This window comes from Mus pahari, chromosome 12 (genome assembly GCF_900095145.1).
Source record: "Mus pahari chromosome 12, PAHARI_EIJ_v1.1, whole genome shotgun sequence".
Classification (NCBI taxonomy): Eukaryota; Metazoa; Chordata; class Mammalia; order Rodentia; family Muridae; genus Mus; species Mus pahari.
The window spans coordinates 21860603-21876036 of NC_034601.1; the positions used below are offsets into that span (position 1 = coordinate 21860603).

A 15434-nucleotide genomic window follows, 5' to 3' on the forward strand; every position below is an offset into this window, starting at 1 on the left:
GGATAGTCCCTGCTTTTAAAGAGAGAGAGAGAGATTTAACAGAATGGCCCATAAATGCAGCAGATGGGGCAGAGGAAAACCAGAGTTAAGCATGACAGAGAGTAAGGATCAATGGGCCAAATTTGTCTAATGCAGCTTGAGCAGTAAAGCAAGATGAAGACTGAAGGGTGACCACTGAACACTAACAAGGTCATTAGGGACCTTTACAGTGGCACATTAGTGATAACATCCTAATCGGTGAGGTTGGAAAAATAACTATCAAGCCTGTGCCCCTTCTAGCTTTGCTAAGGTAATTAACGATGCCTAACAAGGCAGAAAGAGGTAGAAAAGGGAAATGTGGTGACTGTCCCCAAACACCTCATCAACTACAAGATATTTACTGTGTATCTTCTGCATGCCCAGAACTTCTGCTGTCCAGACACTGAACACCAATGAAAGGGAATATTCAGTCATTTGCTTAGGAGAAAACTATTCATTGACTATCTACTCTGTGATTGGTCATTTAGAACAATTTTATGTTCATACTAATCTTTCAATAATGAACCAAGTAGTTAAAGGGAAAAAACAATGACTGTCTTTAGTATTTTTGTTTGTTTCTTTTTCCGCTGCTGCGATAAAAATACCCTGACAAAAACAACCCGAGAGAGAAGGGGCTGATTTAGCTCCCAGTTCCATGTCTCAGTCAATCATATGAGTGGAGAAGGTGACAGAAGCCTGAGAGAACTGAGTGCATTTTACCCACTGTCGAGAGCAGAGAGCAGCCATTTAATGCATGCATGGCAGTGCTCAGCCGGCTCTCTCTAGTTCACCAAGTCCAGAGCATAGCCAATGAAATGGTACCTCCCACATTTGTCCCACCTCAGTTAAGCCAATCACTGGCCAGCCGACAGACCAATCAAGTTTAGACACATCTTCATGAAGACTCACTTCCTAGGTGATGATACCTTACGTCAGATCAATAATCAGCACACACTGACCATGCATAACCCACACTGCATTGGTTTTCACATTCCTTTTAGTTGGTATCCATATGTCTATTTAACTTTTGCTTTATCCCATTATAATCCAAGCCTTTTTTTTTTCAAATATACCTCATGATGTAGTAATCATGACAATAAGTGCCTTATTATATGAATATATAGCTTTGGCTAACCATTTTATTTCTACTATTTATGTAGGATGAAATCATAGTATGATATGTCTGTAAAATTCCTTCTATCTCCATGTTATGTGCAATTGCTAAATGTCCAGGATAATATCTGGGTCCATTGGCAGCTGTCATAATCTTCCTGGCTTCTGGGTAGCCCAAGGTATTTTTGTCCAGGTGGGTGCTTTGGAAAGTTGATGTTCGCTGCTTGGGTCCTGATTTTTTGCATCTACTTTTAGATTGATAACATTGAGAAAATTATTTAAAATTTCTTCACATCTTTTATGTAGCACCCTATCTGTTGCTGTGAGAGTTGAGTGAATTAATATATCTGAGGCCATTATGATTGATTTATGCCTTTCTATTTTGTAGGTAACCTACAAAATCATTAGTGTAGTGCTTAGTAAGTGTACTACATTAAAGGGAAAAGTTGATGCCTGGAATATGTTTAATGAATGAGAAAGAATTCAAAGAATTTTATTTGTGCTTATTAGCAGTAACTTTAAAAAAATGTTTTTTTTTAAAAAAAACATTTCTTCTTTGGATCAGTGACAATCTTGTGGGCATAGACTATATGTCAGATATCCAGACCAAAAGATAATAATGTAAGGGTTCAATTGTCTTGAGTTCAGAAGACACAGGAGCTTCTCCGTTACTTCTTTTAGGAAGTTATTGCAGTGTGAATATGAACTGTTCCCCCATAGGTTTGTGTGTTGAGTAACTGGTCTGTTTTGGGAGAGTCTGGAAATTTAGGTTCGAGCTCCAGTTGGAGGAAGGAGGTTGGTGTAGCACGGATGTGACAGTTCTATCTGGTCCCTTGCCTTCTTCCTTCCCTGGTGCAGAAAGTGAACAGCCTTTCCTTTTCCCACAAGGCAACACAAAGGTACCGGAGCGGAAGACTGTGGATTAAAATCCGTAGACTCTAGAGTCAAAGTAGTTGTTTCTACCACTTAAGTTGTCCTTTCAGGTGTTTTGGTTACACTAGAGTAAATAAATGTAACCAAGGCTCCACCATGTCAGGGAAGTTTGGAAGGTTTGAACAGCCAGCATCTTTAGTAAGGCTGACATTTCTTGGCTCTTATTTTGTTCCCGTGCACACATGCCCTTTCCTTTTACACCCCTTTCCTCATTGCTTAATTGCTTCATCTGGGACTCAATTTCTCGAATAAACAAATTAATAAGACACAGTTAGGTAGCTTGAGGGTGGGGTGGACAAGGAGGTGGCAAGGAGCAAGGCCTGTGGGAAGAGACAAGTATGTTTGGCAGATTACCTTAGTTGGGGATACTCTGAAATGGGGACAGTGTTTGAAGGGCCTTGCTCCGGAGGAGGCTTTTGAACAAGGAAACGGAAGTACGGAAGACCATTATACTGTTCCTCAGCTCCTCAGATGATTACATAACTGCAGTGTATAGTGGAGATGGCAGCTAAAGCTTTTCTAAGGACCTGGAGATAGGAGAATGAAGGAATAGAAAATTATTTTCTTCTGTCATCGATTATTCCATTCAATCACCTATGCATTCAGCTTACTCGTCCTGAATGCTAGCTTTTTGCCTCTCGTTATACTAGTGGCTGATTATGAACAGCGGACTATACTGCTAATGTCCTACTGTCATGATGGGTGCTCCCTTTCCAGTGTCTGCTACTTCTAGCAGAGCAAGATAGGGCTCCTGACCAAGGAGAAGGCTGTGCTGCCGCTGGTTCCTGTCACTCTAGGAACTCTGCACCTGGTGCGTTCTCTGGGGTGCTGTCTTAATCCACTCATGGTCATTAGTGTGTGACGGGTGAAAACACAGACCGAAGGAACCGTAGGCTCGAATCCACTTGGGTTGCAGGACCGCGATCTTGCGTGGAGCACACCGGCACGCTTAGGTGTGCAGAGGCTCTATACCTGCTCTGAGTATTTGGTTTTGCGCCCAACCGGCTGCAGGGCTAGCCCTTTCTTGCACGTTCCGCCCCAGCCCCAGTGGCCCACGCGGGGGCACCCAGCGCAGCCTGGCATCCGCCAGCGGGCGGGCCCCACGCGGCTCCTCCTAGCAGCGGGCGGGACTGCCCCGCGGCGTGCCGCCTCAACCCCAGTCTTGGGAAGCCGGGATCCCGGGCGGAGCGCGATTCACCGCGTGGGTGGAGCCTGTGACCGGATCCCAGGGCCAATCGCGCGGTGGCAGCGGGGAGGAGCTCCGGAGGGGGAAAAAGAAAGTGCGGCGGAAAGTAAGAGGCTAGTCGGGGAAGGCTGCCAGCATCTGGCTTTCGTGGGTTCGGCTTGGACCAGGGAGCTGAAAGAGGCAGTGGCCGGCCACCCTGCATCCATCTGGTCGCTGTCGCCGAGCCTGTTGGGCTGGCCCGGTAAGGTGAGTCTTGCTCTGCAGGGAGGGCTGGGTTGAAACGGCCAGCCGCAGTAACTCCGGGTAGTAGGAATTCTTGTTGATCGTCTTCCACAACCCTTCTGGTTTACAGACAGCAAAACTGAGATACCGAGCGAGACTGCGGACAGGCTAAACAAATCACACTACTAACTAGTAGGGCGGTCGGGGTTCGAACTTAGCAAACTGGAGGCCTGTTTCGCCCGGGGCAGTGCGGGTTCTCTTTTGAGGGATCTATTCCAGGCTCCCTGTGCCTAGGATTCTCAGGAGTGCCGCTGTAAGCTTGAGGCGAGCAGGAGCAGGAGGCTGTGTCCCAGCACACCCACTCCATCACGTCTTAGCTCGCAAGTCCCAGCTATGACAGCCCTGGGGAGAGGCTGCCAGCAAGCAGCCTTGCTAGCTCCTTTCCTGACCTGTTTTTTTTTTTTTTTTTTTTTCTGTCTTCTGAGGGACCTTACTGCCTAGGGTCTCTACCAGGCAGTGCGTTCAGGAAGAGGGAAGAGACCAAGACCACAGGTGCTTGTCACCACTCTCCCAGTCTTGGAGATAGCAGGAACTGTTTTCCATGGGGGGGTGGGGTGGGGGACAGGACATGGGATGCCTGTCCTTTAGAACAGCTGGTGCCTAAAGCTTCTTTCTACCTCTAAGTCCTGTTTGGGAATACGGAAACCGAGTTAAAGAGAAAATCAAAAGCACGAAAGCGAACTTCTCCTGTTTTCATTAGGAGACAGTGCTCCAGTCCCTCCGCAAACCCACTGCTTGTGAAATTGTGAACCAAGGCGCCACGGAAAACATTAGATGCTTTGCCATGCAATAAGCTATGGTTAGCGATAAGCTAAAATGGTTAGCTTCTGTCTGTGCCGGGTTGACTGTGTAAATTTGGGCAGCTTAGCTCACTTTTCTGAGCCTATTTCAAGTAGGAAAATGAGCACTAGAATGCTCCCTGTGAATCCTCGGGGTAGTTAGGAGGATGAAATAGAACAGTTCAAGTGACATGTTCAGAGTGGTGCCTGGCCTGGCGAATTTGGCAAATATTGCTCCGTCCTGGTATTGGATTCACTGGGTTTGAGAAGGGTTATTTTCTACTACCTTGGTGTGAGATTTTTGTTTTTTTTTTTAAATCTAAAAATAGAATGATATTTACCTTTTAGAGTTTGAGCATTTAAAAACATATTTTTTTGCATTCAATTTTGTGTGTATGTGTGTACATGTGTGCACGTGTGTGGGGAGGTCAAAGGACTGTGTGTGTGTGTGTGTGTGTGTGTGTGTGTGCATGCACATGATGCACATGTGTGGAGAGGTCAAAGAAAAATTCTCAGGAACCCTATCTCTCCACCATGTGGGTGGAACTCCTCTGGTGTTCAGGTTTGGGGGCAGTTGTCATTACCTGCCAGGCCTGAGCAGTTCTCTACAGTCCTTTCTGAACATGGTCCACAGGTAGACTCTCTTGTAAATGTGGTGTTTGCGCAATGTGAATTTCCTTCTCGTTTTGAGGTCAAGCCTCCAGCCTGGGAACTGCCTCGATAGGCGGCATCATGTTTTGGCAGAGGGTGTTTAATGTTTTAATGTTTGATAAAGGATAAAAAAGACAAGAAGAGGCTTGAAGTTGTAGCAGTGTCTTCGAATGTGCCAAGCCTTCTAGTCCTGCTCTTAGTTGCAGCTCTACTTCGGATTCTGTAGCTAATATCAAGAAGCAAGGGGATTTTTGTATATTGTTCAGTAACACTGTTACGTCTCTTCTGGATACTAATTTGCTTTATTTAAACCCAAGCACACACATATGCTCACATGAGCCTCCCTGTGTTACTTGTCTTTTAAAATGAAGCAGCTTCCATAGATACCTCCACCCGACTTGCATGACAATTGATTTTATTTTGATCCGTATGATTATTTACTACCATCTACTGGCCACGCTGCAAGTCCCTGAAATGAGTAGTTAGCATTTAGAAGGGGCTGCCTCCTTCCTTCACAGTCCACAGCACTTGCCTGCAGTATTGATGAACTCCAGGGGAAGGGCGGGATACATCTTGAGAGGAGGTGAGGGTTTGCTGATGTCCAGGACGTACCTCCCATACTGGACATTGCCACAAGACAGGGACACATCTGTTTGTCACCTTACTGCTTGTGCTTGGATTGTGATGACGTGGCCAGGATATGACTGAATGTGTGTCTTAGAAACTAGGGACATGTGGGGACAAGGGAACTGCTTGAAATGAGGTCAAACAAGGGCTTGGGATGGGCATTGAAGGCAAAGTCCTTGGAGATGCTCGCGGCAGGCTTCCTAATAGTGGCAGATCCTGGGGTTTGGTCAAAACTACTTGATTTTTAAATTCTGTATCTGACCACCCATGGGTGTTACTGGGAAAACTGTTTCAACTGTCAGAGCTTCTGTTTTATCCAGTTCTGAAATGACTTTACAATGTCTGTGCTAGGCTCTCATGTGAAGATGAAGTTTGATGCATAATATCAAGCTTGGGCCGTGGAGGACTGTTCATTAAATCACACCTTCTCTCAGCTTATCTCAATTCATGAGAAAGAAAATTAAAGTGAGATTTGAAGAAACAAGAGGTTTTCAGGGGTCACATGGTTGATGAATTCCCATCCTAGGGACAAAGTTCATGCCCTTGAGTTCTCCTTCAGTTTTCTTCAGGCCCTTCCTTGTCACACGTTGGCACCTCTCCCACAGAACTTGAACAACATGTCTTCATTCTTAAATTGACCTTGTTTGGTTGGTGATTTCAGGCCACAAAGTGCTTACTTCTTTGCTAAGAGAACAATTCTTCAACATGGCTCTATCGAGTTTGTGAGACTGACTTCATGTAGAGTTCACGCTGATGCTCTCGAAGGCAGCATTCCCTTCTCTTCTCTTCATGGGATGCACCTTCAGACCCTAGGGGGTAAAATACTCTCAAGACACAGTGATCATGATTATGTCAGGTTGATCTCCCTGTTCAGGATGGCTTCTTCCTCCTGCCTTCCTGTGATTGGTTGCCAGCACTGTGATAAAGTTCAAGTGCCGCAGGTGGTCTAGCAGACTCTGGTTTTCTCACCACTTCCCAGGATAGAGGGGAATGGAGAGAACATGTAATGCTTAATCTTTACTGTCAACTTTGCAGAACATAAAATCACTTAAATTTGTGAGTAAACCCTTGGGTGTGTGGCAGGGGAGGATGTTTCCAGAGAGGAGTAGTTGTAAATGAGGGGACCCACCCTAAATACAAACAACGTCCCTTAGTATGGAGACTTAGAATAAAAGGATAAAAGAAAATGTCAGGAGAACATTTGCTTTTCCGTGTGTGTGTGTGTGTGTGTGTGTGTGTGTGTGTGTGTGTCCTTGTTAGCCATGATGTAAGGAGCAACTCTGCAGCACAACCTTCTACCCCAGTGATGTTTTGTCCTAGAGCACAGCCCCCAAGCAACGATACAGTACACCTTCTCATCCAAAACTAACTGCTCCTCCATGTTAGGTATGTTGGTTGCAAGAGCAAAAGGCTAACTATAAAGTATGCAAAAGCAGCATTTCGAGGGAAGCAATCCTCACCATTCCCAGTAACCACTGCTCTAGAGTTTCAGTCCTCCTTGTAGGAACTGATAGCTTCAGGCATGTAGAGGAAGAGGAACAATGTCAATGAAGCTATTTGTCCAATGGAGATTCTTCCCGAGTCAGGCTTCTCTCCTCTGTAGCTAACGGGCATGCTTATTAATGCACTTCTAGGAGAAATGTTTAGCCATTTGGGATCTGATGTCTACCCTTGCCCCAAAGTAGATGCCCCAAGGTAGATCTTACATGCTATAGTTAGGGAAGCAGAGCGTGGCTAGAGGAACTCAGAGGATGGGGCTGAGGGAAAATGAAAAGGTTATCTTCAGCATACACATGGATTCATTTGTTGCTAAACTTCTTCAGGCCTTGGCACAGATGTATGATCTAGTGAGTCATTGCTGCCTTGCCTGTGACATATTAAAGAGAGCCACATACTGTGCTCTGTGCCCATTTTGGAATTTGTTCTGTAGGGGGAAAGAAAAAAAAAAGCACCAAAGAACAAGAAGGTTACAGAACACTTGCTATTTGATATTTTGGAGGATATATGCAGGTTAGCTACTCCTTTGCTCATTTATTTGTAATGTAGAATATGTAATCTGTTATGAGGGAGTGGCTAGCAGAATTTATCAGTCATGGGTTCTAGGCTCTGACTGGTATCTGAAGCAAGTGATTCCTAGGGGTTTCTCTCTGTGTGTATCTCTCTCCCTCTCCATCTCTCCATCTCTCTCTCTCTCTCTCTCTCTCTCTCTCTCTCTCTCTCTCTCTCTCTCTCATTCTACTTCCTTTCTTTTATTTATTTGTTTGTTTGCTTGTTTTTTGATATAGAGACAAATATAGTCCAGGCTGTCTTCAAATTTGCTCCATTGCCAAAAGTGACCTTGAATTTCTGATGATCTTCTTGATATCTCCCCAACCCCAGCACATTATTTTTATGGGAAATATTCTATGAACACTAATTTTTCCATTCACAATTTCTTTCATTTATCAATCTGATAAACCGTAGTCTTCAATATTTAACAGCTATCTTTTACTTGGTCTTCTGAGGTTTGTGCAGAACGTTCTTCCCACATTCTAATCCCTGCGATGGTTCTGTGTGTTCTGTATTGAGGACAATGAGGTTCATGGCCCATGTCATGTAGCAGGAATCTAATAATGCTTCTGACATCCATCATTTCATCTCATCTTAGAACTACGAGGAACTTGAATTTTTTGACTGCGGACTAGAGTTGAATCACAGCACTTAGACTTGTGTCCCATCCCATCCACACACCAACACTATAATCCTGATGTTACATTACCCATTTGGGGCCTAAATAGGAGAGAAATGAGTAACCAATACCCAAGCTTATTCTGCCACACCACACTTCACCCCTTCTTTAGAATCAGTTCAACTCTCAAATTCTATAATCACATGGCTTTTTGTTTAGTTTCTTCTTCTTCTTCTTCTTCTTCTTCTTCTTCTTCTTCTTCTTCTTCTTCTTCTTCTTCTTCTTCTTCTTCTTCTTCTTCTTCTTCTTTTCTCCTCCTCCTCCTCCTTCTTCTTCTCAAATATAAAGTAGTGGGGGGAAAGAAACTAAAGAGAAAATACTCTTGTCTGATGCTCAAATTTATTTTCCTACCAAAAAGAAAAAAAGCAAGAGAAATAAGCATGTACATGTAATCTTGTCTTTTCTTTTGGGCACAAAATAACTACTGTATTTATAACTATTGTATCTTTATGTAAGTATGGCTATCAATCACCTAGCATCTATCTGTCTGTCTGTCTGCCTGTCTATCATCTATCATCACTACATATTTATTATCATCTATGTATCTGTTCATTTATCTAAAATTGTATCACTTTTTCAAGTGAAGGGAAAGAAATGTAGAGAAGCATGCAGATTGGACCAAGCTTATGTGGCCTGAAAAGATCAGAACATGCTACAGTCCAAGACCTTTGGTCTACTTTGCTATATTGATTAGATGTTGCATTGTAGAGTCTGTAGGCCTGAAACCCTGCTTTTATAGTTCCCCCTATTGTGCCCTCTGCTGTACTGTTGCTACTTTTACTGCCCTCTTTCCTTCCAAATCCTTTCCCAATACAACCCAGTTCACAAAACCCCACGTAAGTGCTCATATCACCTTGTATATGTGGTTTCATATTGAAAGCTGTGGGCTAATCACTTATAACTATCCCTCTGTCCCTGATCAATATGTATCTTACCCTGTGCATAGCACAATGTCTTGTCCAAACAAGAGATAAACTGAATGATTGATAGATCAATAGTAGATGCTATAGGCCCCTAATTAGCTTCCCTCTACTCTAGCACAGAATTGCTTGTTTTAAGTGTTGCTTCTATAAGACAAATTATTTTAAAATTTAAAAATGTTGTTATAAGATCAGACAAGTGATAAGGAATCACAGACTCTAAGAGGCATAGCCATCACTACCTCAGGGAAGGGAAGCATATTACATTCCTTTCTAATAAAGGATGTTTTTCGGTGAACAGTAAAGGAAGTACAGTCTTGCTTTTCCTGACCCAGAGGGTACTGTCAAGTGTCAAGCACATAGCCCTGAGTGAAAGAAGTTTCCATGGAAGTGGGCCACTGCAGTGAGCATGGAGCTTATGATTTCTAAAGCTGGTGGCAAATCCATCCCCAACTATTCTTTAATGTAATTGGCCCCAGTTGAGCTTAAGGACAGGTAATCCTTTTGTTCTAGCTTCTGTCCAGAGGGTGCCTCTCCTTTCTCCCTGAGTGGAACCTGTCAGGAGTCCTTATGATTTCGCTCATTCATTAGTCTCTCAATCAATTTCAAAGTGAACAGAAAAGAGAAGGAAGCATTTTATAAATTCAGGTATCCGAAGATGTTCTTTTCATTGACAGCAAAATCCTTTAAGCCAGTTATTGTTGGAAGCTATTGTGACTTAAATTGTGGCTCTGTGACACAGGTGGCAGAGACATCAGATGACCTTTCTGGAATTGACTTTGGAGAGGTTATTTGCTCTGCTTCTGCCTTATCATCGCTGTCATTTCTGCAATAGGATAATAAAACCCACCTATATTGTCATGTGTTTGGTAGGCGTCAGTCATATGCTGTGATTTGTTAAAAGCCTGGTGCATGGGCACATTGGCCTTTGTCATGATTAATAGCAGTGATAATAGTTCCCAGGCATGTCCATGTGGATACTAGATAAAGCAATAAAAGATGCTCTGGGTTCAAATACTAACAGTTTTTGTTTATATATTTCATTTCAACTTAGTAATGTTTGTTATGATATTCATATATGCACATAGATATAAAATTATTATTATGTAAAATTGAAAGCTCTATGGTAATTGAATAAGACTTTGCTCACATGTTTTATCTCCAGTCTTAAAAAGACTAAACATTTGCTAAGGCCTTTGGGTGCAGTAAACATTGGAGCAGAGCCTTGGATCATCTTCCTCTCTACCTCTTAATGCACAACCAACACCATGTTCCTCCCAATCCCCAGCCAGTCAGCCCACCAGCCTGGCATGGATTTCTTCTGTTGGGCTGCTATTGGAAACTGAAGAACAAGGATGTGGACAGAATACTTTCTTAGGAAGCTGCTTTGAATCTGTGGCTGTAGAGTAAGGTGTGGGCGAGAGTGTGCAAGGCTGAGAGCAGAGCTTCACTCTTCCAACAAAGGTGCCTGCACATCACAGTCTGTGAGGTGTCACAGTCGCAGACACTTGGCAGGCTTCTGTGAGAGTCATGGCGCTACAGATCCATAAAGGGACCTCTGTGTCTGGGGGAATATGGATCCACGTTAGTTTTCTGACTACAGACTCCTCCATGCTCTGAAATCCAGGTTTGCAGATGAGAAGAGAAAGGATAGATATTATATGTTATATTATATAATTAAAATATAATAGAAATATTATTATAACATATTATGCATAATAAATATATGTATAATTCTGAAATCTTTGCCTTCTCTTTTGATTCTAGAATTATGAATATACCCTTTTTGAGCTTCTCAAAATTGTTCATGAGAGAATGTTAGTTCTTATTAAAATAAAGTTCATTCAAATTTTGGAAATAGGTGTGAATCAAGAATGACAGCACCCTTAAAGCAACGCTTCTCTGGAAAGTTTGACTTTAGTTTTCCAATTGCAGAGTGTGACTGATGGAGAAAGGACTTGAACTGAAACAGTTGTTGAAAAGTTGGAGCCATTGGAATTAGGATAACATTCAAGTCTTAGACACTGTATGCTTAGCCTGTTTAGAGTTAGTTTTCTTATCTATAAATTTATAGCCAGCATATTCCATTTATGCCTTAGGTCGTCTATCAAATCTCCACACATTATTTAATGATTGTATTTATTTAGTCTCCTGTTTATTTTTGTTCCAGCCCCACTTGAAAGCAAAATATACATGGTCACATGCATGTGTTTACTGTCACATTGGAGGAGGCTAGAAATATGTCTAGAGATGTTTCCCAGTCATGACTCAGTGATGAACAAACAAGTATATGGGTAGATGCCAATGTAATTACTTGTCCCCAAGAGGTAGAAAGAAATATCTAGAACTAGATAAGAAAATAAGTGGTATATGTGTATATGTAATAATGAAACAATTTGGTACATGTATATACACAAATAAATATGTATATACAAACATAAACATGTACATATATGCTTATATATTGTGTATATATGCATATATATGTTGTATATATATGCATATATATATAGTGTATATATAGTGTATGTATACATTGATATAGGCAGATGTGTTGAGGATTTTATTTAGAATCCTAATGATGACATGTGACATATACATGTGTCTGTGTGTGTATATATAAATAAAAATCTGATCAGCCATATCTTTTTGAGTTGTCTAAATCTGCCACTGCAAACAAGGGCATTAAATATTTTCTTGTTTGGATGCAATAGTATCAATCTGGGAGGAAAATTAAAATGTTATCTATCTATCTATCTATCTATCTATCTATCTATCTAATCTATCTATCTATCTAAAATGATTTAATGGAGAGGCAAGTAGTTTACAAGAAAGGAAAGCAAAACAAGAAGAATGAGGACAATTTTATTTTTTATTTTATTTTTAATTTTTTCTTTTTTATTACTATTATTTTCTTTATTTACATTTCAAATGCTATCCCGAAAGTTCCCTATACCCCACCCCCGCCCCTGCTCCCTTACCCACCCACTCCCACTACTTGGCCCTGGCCTTCCCCTGTGCTGGGTCATATAAAGTTTNCAAGACCAAGGGGCCTCTCTTCCCAATGATGGCTGATTAGGCCATCTTCTGCTANATATNCAGCTAGAGACTCGAGCTCAGGGGGTACTGGTTAGTTCATATTGTTGTTGCACCTACAGGGTTGCAGCCCCTACAACTCCTTGGGTACTTTCTCTAGCTCCTCCATTGGGGGCCCTGTGTTCCATCCAATAGCTGACTGTGAGAATCCACTTCTGTGTTTGCCAGGCACTGGCATAGCCTCACAAGTGGCTGGTATATCAGGGTCCCTTCAGCAGAATCTTGGTGGCATGTGCATTAGTATCTGGGTTTGGTGGCTGATGATGGGGAAGTCTCTGGATAGTCCATCCTTTCATCTTAGCTCTAAATTTTGTCTCTGTACCTATATTCTCTCATGGGTATTTTGTTCCTTATTCTAAGGAGGAATGAAGTATCCACACAATGGTCATCCTTCTTGGTTTTCCTGTGTTTTTGCATAATGTATGTTGGGTATTCTAAGTTTCAGGGCTAATATCCGCTTATCAGTGAGTGCATATCTAGTGACTCCTTTTGTGATTGGGTTAATGAGGACAATTTTAAATGAGGTAGTCAGAAAAGGCTGTGAAGAAGCCAAGACAGACCTGAGGTTATGGCCGAGGTGAGGGTCGGGTTATGGACACATCTGGAAATAAAGTTTTGTGGTCGTCAGGGTAAGAATGGAGCCGCCCAGCTGCAGCAGTAAGGAGCCTGGATATCCCATGAAGGACTATGGAATGTCAACACAGGGTAGGGCAGGGAGGTCGACAGGGAATGAAGCCAAGCAAGTTATTCACCTGAGAAGCTGATAAGCTAGCTTGACCTGGTGTGAAATGCTGTGAACAGATGAGAAAGACAATTTAGTTCTAGAGAAAGACTCTCGTTCTCACTAGAACATCTTAAAAGGAAAAAAGAAATAGGTAAAACAGGCAAAACTGGGTTCCTTTGGTTTTCCTCCAATGAATCTATCTCCTTTCCAAGTGCATTAAGTAATGAAGGAAACGTATGCATGTTGCTCAATTCAATTCAGCTGGGAATTTTACAGTCCTGTGTAGGAGTTTTATGTAATCAGTTCCCCAAAACATTGAGGCTAGGATCATTTCCTTGTAAATCTTCAACTACCAGGCTTTGAACCCTGCTGTGCTGAAGAGTGAGGATATAAAATTCCACTTAAGATGAGTCTCTTTACACTGACTCCATGAGTTTAAACAGTTCCTACCCTTGTCTAGAAGTGGCTTGCAGGCAATTTCCTTGTGGAGCCTTATGGGCCTGTACATATAGTCTCATTATTGCATCTTAATATGAGTTTCAAATAGTTTGGCAATAAATGCCAGGTACTGTTTCACGTGACTTATAGATATTCGTTTTTTAAAAAGCGTAGAATTACCCTATGAGGCAGGTATAGTTATAGCCAACATTCTGCAGAAGAGGAATGACGGTCCAACCTTATAGAACTGATCACTGGTTAAGCCTGTACAATGACCCTGTTCCTTACTGTGTAAGAGATGACCTTAATGTTTATTCCTTTTTATTTGTCCCACCTACTCCCTGTTGCTTAATTTAAGAGAAATAATCAATAAGTGTGTTTAATCTAGGAATCAATATGTGGTCTGTTCTTTGAGATTACATCTCTTCATTAACATTTAGTGATTAAAAACCTTGGCTTTGGGCTGAGATAATCTGGGCAAGGGAATCACATCAGTACCCTGGGATTGGTAAAATTATTTCATCTCTCTAAGTGTGCTCCCTCATCTGTGTTCTTGGCCATTTTGGAGAGTAAATAAAATATACATTATAAAGAACTTCACATAGTGCCTGAAATGCAATTAGTACTCAGTCCATTTTGGCTGTTGTTATTATGGTTTTGGACTAAAATAACCTGCATATGCTTGTGTGCACAGGGAATTTTTCAGATGTGCTTGTTTTAATCGTTCCCCTTCAAAAATTAGAGCCAAATATCCGTTCATAATCAGTGATGTTAATTTTGTTTCCGGGCCCTCTCTGGCATCTTGCTTAGAGTGTACATGCCTTGTGGATCCTGAAAGGCCATGTTATTGGAAGAACAGACAGGTTCTGGGGTTGCATGGGAGCAAAAGATGTGTTGAGACCTATAGATATTGCTTCCAATCCCACCTATCATTCTCTGGACTGGTTCTGCCAAGCTGGAAAGTTATTTTGTATTCTAGCAATGACTGCGGGGCATCTTGAGTTATAAAGCAAAAAAAGCTGTGCATGTCCAAGACTTTTCTCCAGATAACACTTATGGAGGTCAGTTTATGGAGTTGCAAATGTAGAACCTAAGACTGATCCAAGTCTATGTGCTGGGTGCTGTGCCCAAGGCTTTGTATTCAAGACCCTGTTTAATCACTGCTGCAAAGACTTTAAATTTTAGTTGTATACCTGATTTAGAAACCAACTAACTAACTAACTAACTAACTAACTAACTAACTAATAACCAAACCAAAACAACAGCAACTGCTATTGTTACCTCCACATATGCATTATGGGCTTCGATTATAAATAAAATCAGATATCTCTTACATTTAAATTACTTTATTTTTCTTAAAGACAATCTGTGCAGACTAGCAGCACCAGGGGAGCCCACCCTGGTGTAATGAAGAGATGTTTGACAGAGAAATGAGACAAAGCTAAGTCAAGATTTTCTTTGCTCTGAAGTCTCTCTCTCTCTCTCTCTCTCTCTCTCTCTCTCTGTGGGGGGGGGCTTGAGAAACAGCTAATGTTGCAAGCCCAGTGCTGTTAGGTAGATGCACTTGTTTAAGTCTTTGTTAAAGGCTGAGGTGGTGATTATGTACACACAGCTCACTTTGAGTTGCTGCACGAGAATACATAAAACTGAAGAATGGATGAAAAACAAACCATATATATCTGCTGCTTTTAGTGACTAGGAAGTCCATGGTAGAGTGACCATGCCTGGAAAACAATCATGCTGCATGACCTCCACACAGAAAACAGAATGACCGGACAAGGTTCCTGCACATAAGAGAAAAGGGAAACTGGGCGTGGTGGTACACACCTTTAATCCCAGAACTTGGGAGGCAGAGGCAGGCGGATTTCTGAGTTCAAGGCCAGCCTGGTCTACAAAGTGAATTCCAGGACAGCCAGGGCTATACAGAGAAACCCTGTCT

The 15434-nt window shown here is 42.0% G+C and overlaps 1 protein-coding gene across 4 annotated transcripts in view; it reads left to right on the plus strand.

The window, feature by feature from the left end:
- The first annotated feature begins 3292 nt into the window (after positions 1-3292).
- Il1rap (interleukin 1 receptor accessory protein) overlaps positions 3293-15434 on the plus strand; it is a 141315-nt gene continuing 129173 nt past the window's right edge. For 3 of the 4 annotated variants that reach the window (XR_003844895.1, XM_021209239.2, XM_021209237.2), the window contains exon 1: positions 3293-3496. The gene's annotated coding sequence lies outside the window, so the exon portion shown is untranslated. The remainder of the gene's footprint in view (positions 3497-15434) is intronic. The other variant, XM_021209240.2, reaches the window with a different exon arrangement.